The sequence below is a fragment of the Bos grunniens genome, chromosome 5 (assembly GCF_055505025.1).
Source record: "Bos grunniens cultivar Pamir isolate PY7600 chromosome 5, Bosgru_T2T1.0, whole genome shotgun sequence".
NCBI classification, from domain to species: Eukaryota; Metazoa; Chordata; class Mammalia; order Artiodactyla; family Bovidae; genus Bos; species Bos grunniens.
The window spans coordinates 66,910,119-66,922,565 of NC_141169.1; the positions used below are offsets into that span (position 1 = coordinate 66,910,119).

Sequence of the window (12,447 nt, forward strand, 5' to 3'; positions counted from 1 at the left end):
AAAATACAACCAACTGGGCTGAAATGAGTTATCACAGCTAAATTAGCTACAGATGGTACACTTTAACTTGTTAGGTTTTATTTCCCATTTTGATAGATTCTATAATTAAGCTTCTCTCAAATCCTTTTGTGGAGCTCAACTTATTTTCCTGTGTCTTTACTACATATCTCATCTAGTTAACATAGTCCCATCAGATGAAATCACATTTCTTTTTTTGCAGTATACCATAAATAATAAAAATACATAAATCTTAAGCATGCAGCTCAAAGAGAACACACCTGAAGCATCCAGATTAAGATAGCATTTCCAGAACTTCAAATGTCATCTGTGCTTCCTTATAGTCCCTATTTCCTTTGTTGTCGTCGTTGCTGTTCAGTTGCTAAGTCACGTCCGACTCTTTTTGACCCCATGGACTGTAGCCTGGCAGGCTCCTCTGTTCTTCACTATCTCCTGGAGTTTGCTCAGATTCACATCCATTGAGTCGGTGATGCTATCTAACCATTTCATTCTCTGCCACCCCCTTCTCCTGTTTTCTTGCCTTCTCACAAAAAGTACCCACCATCCTGACTTCTGCTGGTTTGGGATATCATAAAGATGGAATCCTATGGAAAATACTATCCAGTGTATTTTCTTGGTCTGGCATCTTTAATTCACTATTAAATCTTGTGAAAGTTACTAACATTGCTGCATGTTGTCCTTTGTTCATTCTCATTGCTGTACATAGTGTTCCATTAATTAAGTACACTGCCAAGTATTTACCCATTCTACTGCTGACAGACATTCAGGTTGTTTCCAATCAGATTTTCCTGTACATGTCTTTTAGTGAATATAGACATCCACACACTCATTCCACTCTTACATAGACACATGCCCACATTTTTCCACCTCCACTTTCTGGATACTCACTAGATCATAGCTTACAAATATATTCAACTTTAGCAAGTATACTGTCAAATAGGTTTCCAGACTGGCTGTACCTCATTTATCTTCTTTCCCCTTTCATCTTTCTTTGTAATCACCAACTGAAAATGCCTAAACTTTCTCTGACAAATTTTCTGACAAAACAATCTTAAAAGAATTATTTGTCTCAATAGCAAAAGGCACAATTTTTCAGTTGAGCTTATCTGTAAGGCTGATTTCTCAAATCATTCCCTTTCCACTTGCATTTTTTGTTATTTTCATGTATTTGTAAATGAATAAATTTCCATCAGTTTTAAAATGTAGTGAACACAGTATATAGTAAAAACTCTCTTAATTGACCTCCTTCTGAAAGATTACTTTTTCTCTCTCCCGAACTGACAAGAGTAAGATTATTTTCTAATAGCTCACATGTGCATCTGTTGTAGGCTTACCTCACAGAAAAATGGGCTTAGTGAACTGCTGCTTGTAAGTCATGTAAATCCATGTTTATTAGTCTATTGTAATTACATAATTATATAAGCTGGCAAAATATGAATGTGAAAGAACTGTTTCAATGGAACTAAGTTGATGGTAACTAAATGAAGTAAGTTTCTAAATGAAAAAATGCTCTTAAATTAGGCATGCATGACAGTCATAAAAGATTAAACAGTTGAAACAAAAACATAGCTATATTTGAATTATGACTGCTTGACAAATTTTGTTTTCATTGTAGACACTGGATTACGGGTGTGGTTTATGCAAAAAAGAAGTCCAAAGCAAATCAATGGATACATAATTTAAGAAAAACAAAAATCCTTGGTCTATACCAAAAAACTGGCAAATTTTCATATATATATTATTTATTAAAATAAGGTAAGACTTCCCTGGTGGTGCCCTGGATAAGAACCCATCTGCCCATGCATGGGGTATGAGTTCAATTCCTGGTCCAAGAAGATTCCACATGCCACGAAACAATTAGGCCTCTGCGCTGTAACTACTGAGCCTGTGCTCTAGAGCCTGTGAGCTGCAATTACTGAAACCGGCAGGCTCAGAGCCTGTGCTCTGCACAAGTGCAGCCACAGCAACGAGAAGCCCACATGCCGCAACTAGACAGCAGCCCCTGTTCTCCGCAACCAGCCCACGTGCAGCAACAAAGATCAAGTGCAAACAAAAATCAAAGAAGTAAATTAAATAAGTTAGGTAGACATTCCTTTAAAATGATTTCCTGAGTTTGTTGACTTTTTGGTTATCTAAGGAACTGCAAGTTCAGACCATGTCAGATAAGAGTTTCTACTATAATTGGAAAAAAACCCCCATAAATTCACATTTTAATATTTCCAAATTTATTGCTAGTATATTTGTTTATAATTTGTAAAATTACCTAAAAGTTCATTATAACTGAAGAAGCACACTTTTCAGGCAAGAGGTATAGCAAGAAATAGAAAAGCTATAAGGGTTTATAACTTTAATATACATAATAAAACATATTGAAAGATAATAGACACTTCATCAAAGTATAAAAATGGGTTGCCATTTCCTTCTCCAACGCATGAAAGTGAAAAGTGAAAGTGAAGTCGCTCAGTCGTGTCTGACTCTTAGCGACCCCATGGACTACAGCCCACCAGGCCCTCCGTCCATGGGATTTTCCAGGCAAGAGTACTGGAGTGGGGTGCCTTTGCCTTCTCCTAAAAATATAACATTATCAAGTTAAACTACCATGGTCAAAAATCAGGACCTATATAAAACATATATGTATACCTATTCAAATGTTTGCAAGGGAAATTTCAAAACAAAAGCTTTTAAGGTAATGCTGACATATTAAGAAATCAATAATATAGACTGAATCTAAGGGCACTGGATACAGACAGCATTACTCTTGAGGTAAATGACAGTTTTGATGCAATTTGACTATGACTATAACTTCCCCACCCCTCTCAACTCTGTGGTCTTAAGTAGAACTCTCAGATTTAGTTCTTTGATGTACAGGTGAAGAGGTATGCTGATCTAAGATTAGGAACTTATCTTACTTTTGGTAGTTCATTGTAAAATTATTGCTTCATTTCAGGCTGAGTACTTTTCAGTAGAATATTAAGTATTCCTAACCATATGGTTGGAGAAGGAAATGGCAACCCACTCCAGTGTTCTTGCCTGGAGAATCCCGGGGACGGGGGAACCTGGTGGGCTGCCATCTATGCGGTTGCACAGTCGGATACAACTGAGGTGACTTAGTAGCAGCAGCAACCATATGGTAATTAAATGTTAAGTGTCCCATTTAATTAATAAAAAGGTCTCATAAATTAGGTGCTGGCATATAGGGGATAGCCTAGATAGTCTCAAGAGGTCTTTTGCTTAGAGGGAGGTGTTCCCTCTGAAAATTCAAAAGGAAATTTCCTGGATAATTTTATTTTCCATTTTTAATTGGCAGCTCATTGTCTATTAAGGAGTTCATCACAGAAGGAAATTTCTGCTACCAAATGTTTACAACAGACAAAAGAAGGAATAGATGACATTAAATGACACATCTGTATTCATTTGGCCCTTTCTAACTGGTAAAGTGAAAAATACAAACCATAATCCTTTTAAAAGACAGGACTGGAACACATGAATCACTGTGTTGATTAATTAAATATAAAAGAATAAAAGTAATACTTAGATGTAGTTATAAAGATGAGAAGGCACTTTACAAACGTTACTTGTACAGGAAAGCGACCTTCAACACTCCTAGACAAGAAACATAATTTTCACTGAGTTTGTGACAGCAAAATGAAGATTCTCCCCCATCATTTCCTACTAATCAATCACTAAGTCACTCATCATGCTATGGATGATTCAAAAAAGGGGAAAATGTGGTATCTTTCCACAGTAAGTGAACACACAAATAGGAGGAAGAGTGAAACAAATACAAAAATATTCAGTACTAAAATATCTGGTTTTAAGTTGAAAAGGAGTTCAGAGGTGGGGAATCACTTAATTGAAAGCACAAATCTAGGGATTAGGTGGACAAATCTTGACAGGGATATGGGAGGTTAAAGAGATGAATGAATAAACTGTCAGCTTGTGGCTTAGACTATAGAGAACTCTGATTCTCTATTCCCTTTAAAGGGAAAGGCTTTAACAATGGAGGTGACAAAATGGTGAAAAAAGTGAAAGTCGCTCAGTTGTGTCCGACTCTTTGCAATCCCATGGAGTATACAGTCCACGGAATTTTCCAGGCCAGAATACTGGAGTGGGTAGCCACTCCACTTCCCGACCCAGGAATTGAACTGGGGTCTCCTGCATTGCAGGTGGATTCTTTACCAGCTGAGCTACCAGGGAAGCCCACAAAATGGTATGACAGTATAAAATAAAAATTTTGCAAAGGATACTTTCAGGATATGTTAGTGTTTCAAATATACTCAGAAAAAATATTAGACTAATTCTGCTTTTTAAAAAAAATCAATACTTGATACTACTAAGCAAATAGTATTAATAACAGATGAAATGGACTACCAGAAATTTTACTGACAAGAGTAAGAACAATTATAAGGATGAAAATGAAAGATAATTACTTATGCTATTTTATCCTTCAATAATTAAAAATCATGAATCAACCAGAGGACAGTGTGAAGGCCAGATACACAGCTATCCCTCCTCGTGCCCAGAAGTTTTATTAGATTCTCCCTGTACCCAGGAAGTGTTTTGGGAAGGAAGAAGGGCAAGGAGATATCCTGAGAAGTAAATTACCTTCTGGGTTACTACCCACAAAAGACTATTAAAACAGAATAACTAAGATGTTTTAACTAAAAAGACTAAACTAAGTGGTTTCTGAAAATCACATTAATGAGTGCTTAAGAAAAAGGTGTAATCCATGATAGGAACATTCATGCTCTATTATTTGTACATCTAAGCTGTGATATCTTTATACTCACTTGTCTACAAATAATATTAAAATTTATGAACACAAAAATTTATAAGTCAAAAATAGAGTCAATAATCAAAGGCTGTACTTTGAAGGAGAGAGGAAGTGGCCTGTTTCAAATATAATACTAATAAACCAACTTTATCACACAAACAACAATCTACTATTATACATCATGAAGCTTCGGAGGGGTTAAAAAATCTTACACATTTACATGTCATTCTTTCATTTTTTTCCTTAAAATTATAAACAAATGCAGCAGAAACTACCAATTTATCATACCTGAGGGCCACCCCAGAGGAGAAGTGACATCTTATTTAACTTACAAAGACAAACATTTCTGAAGCATAGGAATTGTGAGATATTTTGTCAGATTTAAAAATAAACCTCGAAATTAAACTCTCAACTGCAAAGAAATAGCATATGGTAGTTTTCAAACAGATATTTAGTTATTTCATCTTCAAGGAATTCAGAATAAAAGGACTTTTCCTTTAACTAACATAAACCTTAACACAAACACCAGTAATACTACCCAGGAAATAATCGCCTTTCATTACTTTGAAGAAAAATTTTGATATACTTTGTAAGTTATTTAACTATACGCTACAAAAGAGGGAAGGTACTCCTTATCAGTTACATTAGTGGACTTTCAAAATAAACCTGAATGGATATGTTTCAAGAATATGGTTATTATTTGTACAATTCACTTCTTACAACCACACAATGGCTACAATGGCTAAAAAGCAAGCTTAAGTTACTGCAGTCACGGATAGGGTAATACGCTTTATGAAGCACTGGTTTTATATTTCATCTGCAAGAGCACGTGAGAGACCAAAGGGCTGAACACCACAGTGGTATTACCAGTACACGATCATATAAAATTTCAGAAAATTCATCATTTTATAACTTTTCACTCTATTACAATCTTTTATTAACACACTATTTCATGGCCTCGACATAACAGAGATCTGCAAAGGTGATCAAAAGAGTTTACTATAATTTTTGGATGGTTCTTATAAAGACATTAAATCCTTATGTTTCACTCACTACAGGTAAATTCAATACAAGCTGTCTCTTTTATCTCATTCTTAAAGCTCTTATTAGAACTATGAAATAATTAATCTTGATTCAAAATGTTATAAAAAACTAGAGGAAATTTTAGAAGACAAGCAGAAAACTTTATTTCTGTAATTATTTAACCATACATTATAATGAATAGTATACATTCTCCTGATTTCACTTTGTACCTGTAATTATCAGGCATCATTTAACTGCTCCTAAATGCAGATTGATCTTCCAAGCAATGCTCTCTTGGCCTGTCTTAAGAAGGTTCTCAGTCTTCATTCTTCTCTCTTTCCCATAAGGACTAATTTTAAGTAAATCACTTATTTTGTGATCTTAGCTGGGGTGGGGTTCGGGGAGGAACACTGTCTTAACTGTGGATCTTAAAGATGCAAATATACATGAGCAGAAGTATTATGGGAAGAATTTAGCTAACATGGGATATATAGAAGACAGTTGATAAACATTCTATTTCTCTCGTAATAATTTTCAAAAAACAGCATTATTGGCTTAGTGGATATCTAAGGTAATTTAGTATTCCCTTATCTAGCAATTTGGTTATATTCCTAAAAAAATCATTATTTTTTATGTCTTACCCTTCCTCCCATTTTAGTTAAATTGATGACAGCTAGAGCATGACAACTACCAATATTCCGTGTTTTATAGACAAAGTGAATGGCACACTACACGCCTCTATTATTTTAGTCTTGAACTAAGAATTCCTTGGTTTTTGGAAGCCACTTTTCCTTCACCATAAATTTTATCTAATATTTTAAAAGATTACTGGGGAGGAGGAGGAGGAAATGTATTTAGTTCTGACATCTTCTGTAGTTACAGTGAGTACTGCATCTTCTATTTCTTTTGTATCCCCCAAAGTACTAAATGTTGGCTATACTAAACATGTTTAATAAATACTTGTTGATCTGACTTGTTCTTACAGAACGGTACTGTTTTTAATATACAAGAACATCTGTTATTTGGCACTGACTAGGAATGAAATGTTCTGTATTAGTGAGTTTTTAAAATAATAAGCTTAACCCAGTAAATACTTAAACACCATTTTTACCTTCTTTGGGAAGGAGGGGGATAATAAATCTTTCTAAATATGCATTTACTTACCTCTCAAAAATAATAATTTTAACTTTCTTCAGATGATTCTAGGTCATAATTTGAAGTACTAGTACTTATATTTTCCTGTACATAAATGTATGTATATGATAGATCTATATATGGAGAACATGAAGAGGGACCATAAAAAGAATGGTGTTCTAACATGAGGCCGAATGACTAGCAATCCTATGATTTACTTGGGAATTCTTTTCTTAAACACATCTGTCAGATGTTTGTTTGGTAATGGCATTTTTTTTATAAAGACATGGTGACAGATAAAGGATTGTATTCATTCCTTCACTCACTCACTAAATACTTAAGAGGGTACTCTTCTAGGGCTGGGATGACTCTAGGGTAGTCAAGCATGGCTGATCCTGTAAAATCCCTTAGTGAAAAGGGCAGTCTACTCTAGGATCATTTTCCTTGTCCTCTACAAAACTCCGTTTCTCCTTTCTTGCTCCTTATCTGAAAGTTGGCCTAATGACATATGAACGAATATGACATCTTTGTTTCAAGAGTTGGTACTGGAGTGTTTTAGCAAAGGTATCTTTCAAAAATGATAAATTCTTCCCAAGCAGAAGATGATAACATGTCTGTACACATTACACTAAGTATAATTCTATCAATTTTATTAAACCCTACATAACGCTTGATTTTGATCAGGGCATAGAAATAATATGAACATTTGCTTTTTCAATAATATAAAAAGATCAAAACTTCAATTGGAGAATCTACCAAATAGTATTTTTGAGGAGTAAATGAATTAATTTATATAAAACACTTAGTATGATCACTTACTATTAACTGAATCAAAATTTCTCAACAGGGCATGGTTCCAACACCTAGTTACAACATTTCTGATTGTCCTAATGAGTGGGGTGCTACAAGCATTTAGTGAAAGGGAATCAGGGATGCTAGCCATTCTACATGACTTTTGCATGTCACAGTAAAATTGAGAAATACTAGGTGGGGCCATTTCAAGATAGGAAATATATTTTTTTCAATCTTTGTTAGTGTTCCATCCCATGTCATAACAGTGAATTACTCTGACACCATCCATATAAAAATTGGCTACTTTGCAAGAATATTATCCTTCCCTATTTTTTCAACTTGACATCCTATAATCTGTCTTGTCAAGTTATTTCTATTTTGATTAGCCTTTATTTCCATACTCTTTCACTTCCCATACTACATTTTTTTTTTTTATTACTACTGACTTCAGTTTTTAGTCTAATACCAAGTTTTGCTCAAGGTTATCACATTGCAGAACTCCAGATGGCACTATTTACATTGTACTCTGTAAGCCATAGCCCTGGAATTGTGCAGCTTGGCAGCTTTGCCTCTGCCTTACATTTTCCTGTTATCTTATGTTTCTAATACTCAAATTTATTCCTTGTAAAGAGTGACAAAGACTACATGTTACTATATCTTATGTGGTCATGTCTGAACACATATACACTGTACTGCTATTCTATAACTACTTGTTTTTTTATAGATATATGTAATATAATTAAAACACTTATGTAATATTAAAATATTTTAGAGAAATGTACAATCAAAATATTTTTATCATTATATATTTTGATAGGTCATATTTTCTATGAGGTTCATTCAAAATTGTATAGTACACTTTTTTTTTCCTCATTCTTTATTACTTTACAATATTCTATTGGTTTTGCCATACACTGACATGAATATGCCACTGGTGTAAATGCACTCCCCATCCTGAATCCCCCTCCCACCTCCCTCCCCATACCATCCCTCTGGGGCATCCCAGTGCACCAGCCCCAAGCATCCTGTATCATGCATTGAACCTGGACTGGTGTTTTGTTTCACATATATTATACATGTTTCAATGCCATCCTCCCAAATCATCCCACCCTCGCCCTCTCCCAGAGTCCAAAAGACTGTTCTATACATCTGTGTCTCTTTTGCTGTCTCGCATACAGGGTTATCGTTAATACCTTTCTAAATTCCATATATATGTGTTAGTATACTGTATTGGTGTTTCTCTTTCTGGCTTACTTCACTCTGAAATAGGCTCCAATTTCATCCACCTCATTAGAACTGATTCAAATGTATTCTTTTTAATGGCCGAGTAATACTCCATTGTGTATATGTACCACAGCCTTTTTTTTGTTTTTACCTCTAATGCTTTATTAAGAATTTCCTCCTTGTTGTCACATTGGTTTTCTAGCATGTCTTCATAGATGTCCATGAGAAAGGCAATTAAGTAGGGAGAGCTGTGACTTGGTTGTAAAGCAAGTAATTGATTTAACAGATTGGGATATTTGAAAAGACCATGACCCTGCAAAATCTCTTTCAAATAATTCCACGCACTTTCATTATGTGGGACTAGTTTGATCATTTCCAGAGTGTACTGGATTTCTCTCTCCAATATAGCATGATCATTGTAGCCTGTACTGTTAGAAATTATGAAATATCTTTGGTTCCAGACAGTTATTTCTCACATCCTCTTTGAGAAGTTGGTCTACATACTGCAACTCATTATCCAAAGTTTAAATTCCTGAATAACCTGTCGGTGTTGCCAGGCATGGTAATTCTTTGCACCCTGAGTAAGAATATCCGCAATAAACTCAAGCTCCTGAGATGGGTCTCTCAGCCATTCCACCAGCACTCACCTATGATGCCAAACTTGATAGTTTTTGGGCCGCTGCTCAATTATTGCCGAGACGTGTAGTTCATTTCCTAATGTAGATCCTTCTGAAGTGACTTTGAGAAAACACTCCGGAAATGCCACACTATGTAACTGGCTGCATTTAACTCAATAGCATCTCTGATTAATTTAAAAGCCTGCTCACTTCTCTCGTCCCGCTGCAGGACAGCCCAGAAATAATCACAGACGTCCTGAAATTTCTCACTATAAATGATCTGGACCACTGGATTGGGGCCATCATTCTGTGACACTGGATCTATATCAGGCCATTCTGCTCTGTCCCTGTACAGGACATAGGTGGGCGAGTCCAGGCTCAGGAACCCATCATCCATAGGGGCTGCCGCCTCTTTCTGCAGCGGCTGGGGAGGCGGTGGAGGAGTATGGGGCTGAGGAGGCGGCGGCAGCAGCTTCCGCTGACCTGGTTCCCCGCCCCCTGCGGCCTCCCCGACCCGGTGGTGGCCGCCATCACTGCTCTGCCCAAGCTGAGGAGGCGGCGGAGGCCCCGCCCCCAGGGCCACCACAGCTTTCTTATCCATTCATCTGCTGATGGACATCTAGGTTGCTTCCATGTCCTGGCTATTGTAAACAATAATGGTGCCACGAACACTGGGGTACACGTGTTTCTTTCAATTTTGGTTTCCTCGGTGTGTATGCCCAGCAGTGGGATTGCTGGGTCCTATGCCAGTTCTATTTCCAGTTTTTTAAGGAATCTCCACACTGTTCTTCATAGTGGCTGTACTAGTTTGCATTCCCACCAACAGTGTAAGAGGGTTCCGTTTTCTCCACACCCTCTCCAGCATTTATTGCTTGTAGACTTTTGGATCGCAGCCATTCTGACTGGCGTGAAATGGTACTCATTGTGGTTTTGATTTGCATTTCTCTGATAATGAGTGATGTTGAGCATCTTTTCATGTGTTTGTTAGCCATCTGTATGTCTTCTCTGGAGAAATGTCTGTTTAGTTCTTTGGCGCATTTTCTTATTGGGTCATTTATTTTTCTGGAATTGAGCTGCAGGAGTTGCTTGTATATTTTTGAGATTAATTCTTTGTCAGTTGCTTCCTTGGCTATTATTTTCTCCCATTCTGAAGGCTGTCTTTTCACCTTGCTTATAGTTTCCTTTTTTGTGCAGAAGCTTTTAATTTTAATTAAGTCCCATTTGTTTATTTTTGCTCTTATTTCCAATATTCTGGGAGGTGGGTCATAGAGGATCCTACTGTGATGTATGTCGGAGAGTGTTTTGCCTATGTTCTCCTCTAGGAGTTTATAGTTTCTGGTCTTACATTTAGATCTTTAATCCATTTTGAGTTTATTTTTGTGTATGGTGTTAGAAAGTGTTCTAATTTCATTCTTTTACAAGTGGTTGACCAGTTTTCCCAGCACCACTTGTTAAGGAGATTGTCTTTTCTCCATTGTATATTCTTGCCTCCTTTGTCAAAGATAAGGTGTACATAGGTGCGTGGATTTATTTCTGGGTTTTTTATTTTGTTCCATTGATTTATATTTCTGTCTTCGTGCCAATACCATACTGTCTTGATGACTGTGGCTTTGTAGTAGAGCCTGAAGTCAGGCAGGTTGATTGCTCCAGTTCCATACTTCTTTCTCAAGATTGCTTTGGCTATTTGAGGTTTTTTGTATTTCCATACAAATTGTGAAATTATTTGTTCTAGCTCTGTGAAAAATACCATTGGTAGTTTGATAGGGATTGCACTGAATCTACAGATTGCTTTGTGGAGTATACTCATTTTCACTATATTGATTCTTCCAATCCACGAACACAGTATATTTCTCCATTTGTGTCCTCTTTGATTTCTTTCATCAGTGTTTTATAGTTTTCTATATATAGGTCTTTTGTTTCTTTAGGTAGATATATTCCTGAGTATTTTACCACTTCATGGGAAATAGATGGGGAAACAGTAGAAACAGTGTCAGACTTTATTTTTCTGGGCTCCAAAATCACTGCAGATGGTGACTGCAGCCATGAAATTAAAAGACGCTTACTCTTTGGAAGGAAAGTTATGACCAACCTAGATAGCATATTCAAAAGCAGAGACATTACTTTGCCAACAAAGGTTCGTCTAGTCAAGGCTATGATTTTTCCAGTGGTCATGTACGGATGTGAGAGTTGGACTGTGAAGAAGGCTGAGTGCTGAAGAATTGATGCTTTTGAACTGTGGTGTTGGAGAAGACTCTTGAGGGTCCCTTGGACTGCAAGGAGATCCAACCAGTCCATTCTGAAGGAGATCAGCCCTGGGTGTTCTTTGGAAGGAATGATGCTAAAGCTGAAGCTCCAGTACTTTGGCCACCTCATGGGAAGAGTTGACTCACTGGAAAAGACTCTGATGCTGGGAGGGATTGGGGGCAGGAGGAGAAGGAGACGACAGAGGATGAGATGGCTGGATGGCATCACTGACTCGATGGACGTGAGTCTGAGTGAATTCCGGGAGCTGGTGATGGACAGGGAGGCCTGGCGTGCTGCGATTCACGGGGTCAAAAGAGTCGGACACAACTGAGCGACTGATCTGATCTGATCTGATTTTATTCTTTTCATTGCAATGGTGAATGGAATTGTTTCCTTAATTTCTCTGTTTTCTCATTGTTAGTGTATACGAATGCAAGGGATTTCTGTGTGTTGATTTTATATCCTGCAACTTTACTATATTCATTGATTAGCTCTAGTAATTTTCTGGTGGAGTCTTGAGGGTTTTCTACGTAGAGCATCATGTCATCTGCAAACAGTGAGAGTTTTACTTCTTTTCCAATTTGCATTCCTTTTATTTCTTTTTCTGTTCTGATTGCTGTG

General features: G+C 36.8%; 1 protein-coding gene and 1 pseudogene across 2 annotated transcripts in view; both read right to left on the minus strand.

Annotated features, from left to right (window-relative positions):
- NUP37 (nucleoporin 37) overlaps positions 1 to 12,447 on the minus strand; it is a 52,072-nt gene that overhangs the window by 12,770 nt on the left and 26,855 nt on the right. The window lies entirely within an intron of this gene.
- Positions 9,137 to 12,265, minus strand: LOC147372320 (protein farnesyltransferase/geranylgeranyltransferase type-1 subunit alpha pseudogene; annotated as a pseudogene). The gene has a single exon (XR_015163998.1). The product of XR_015163998.1 is annotated as a protein farnesyltransferase/geranylgeranyltransferase type-1 subunit alpha pseudogene (transcript).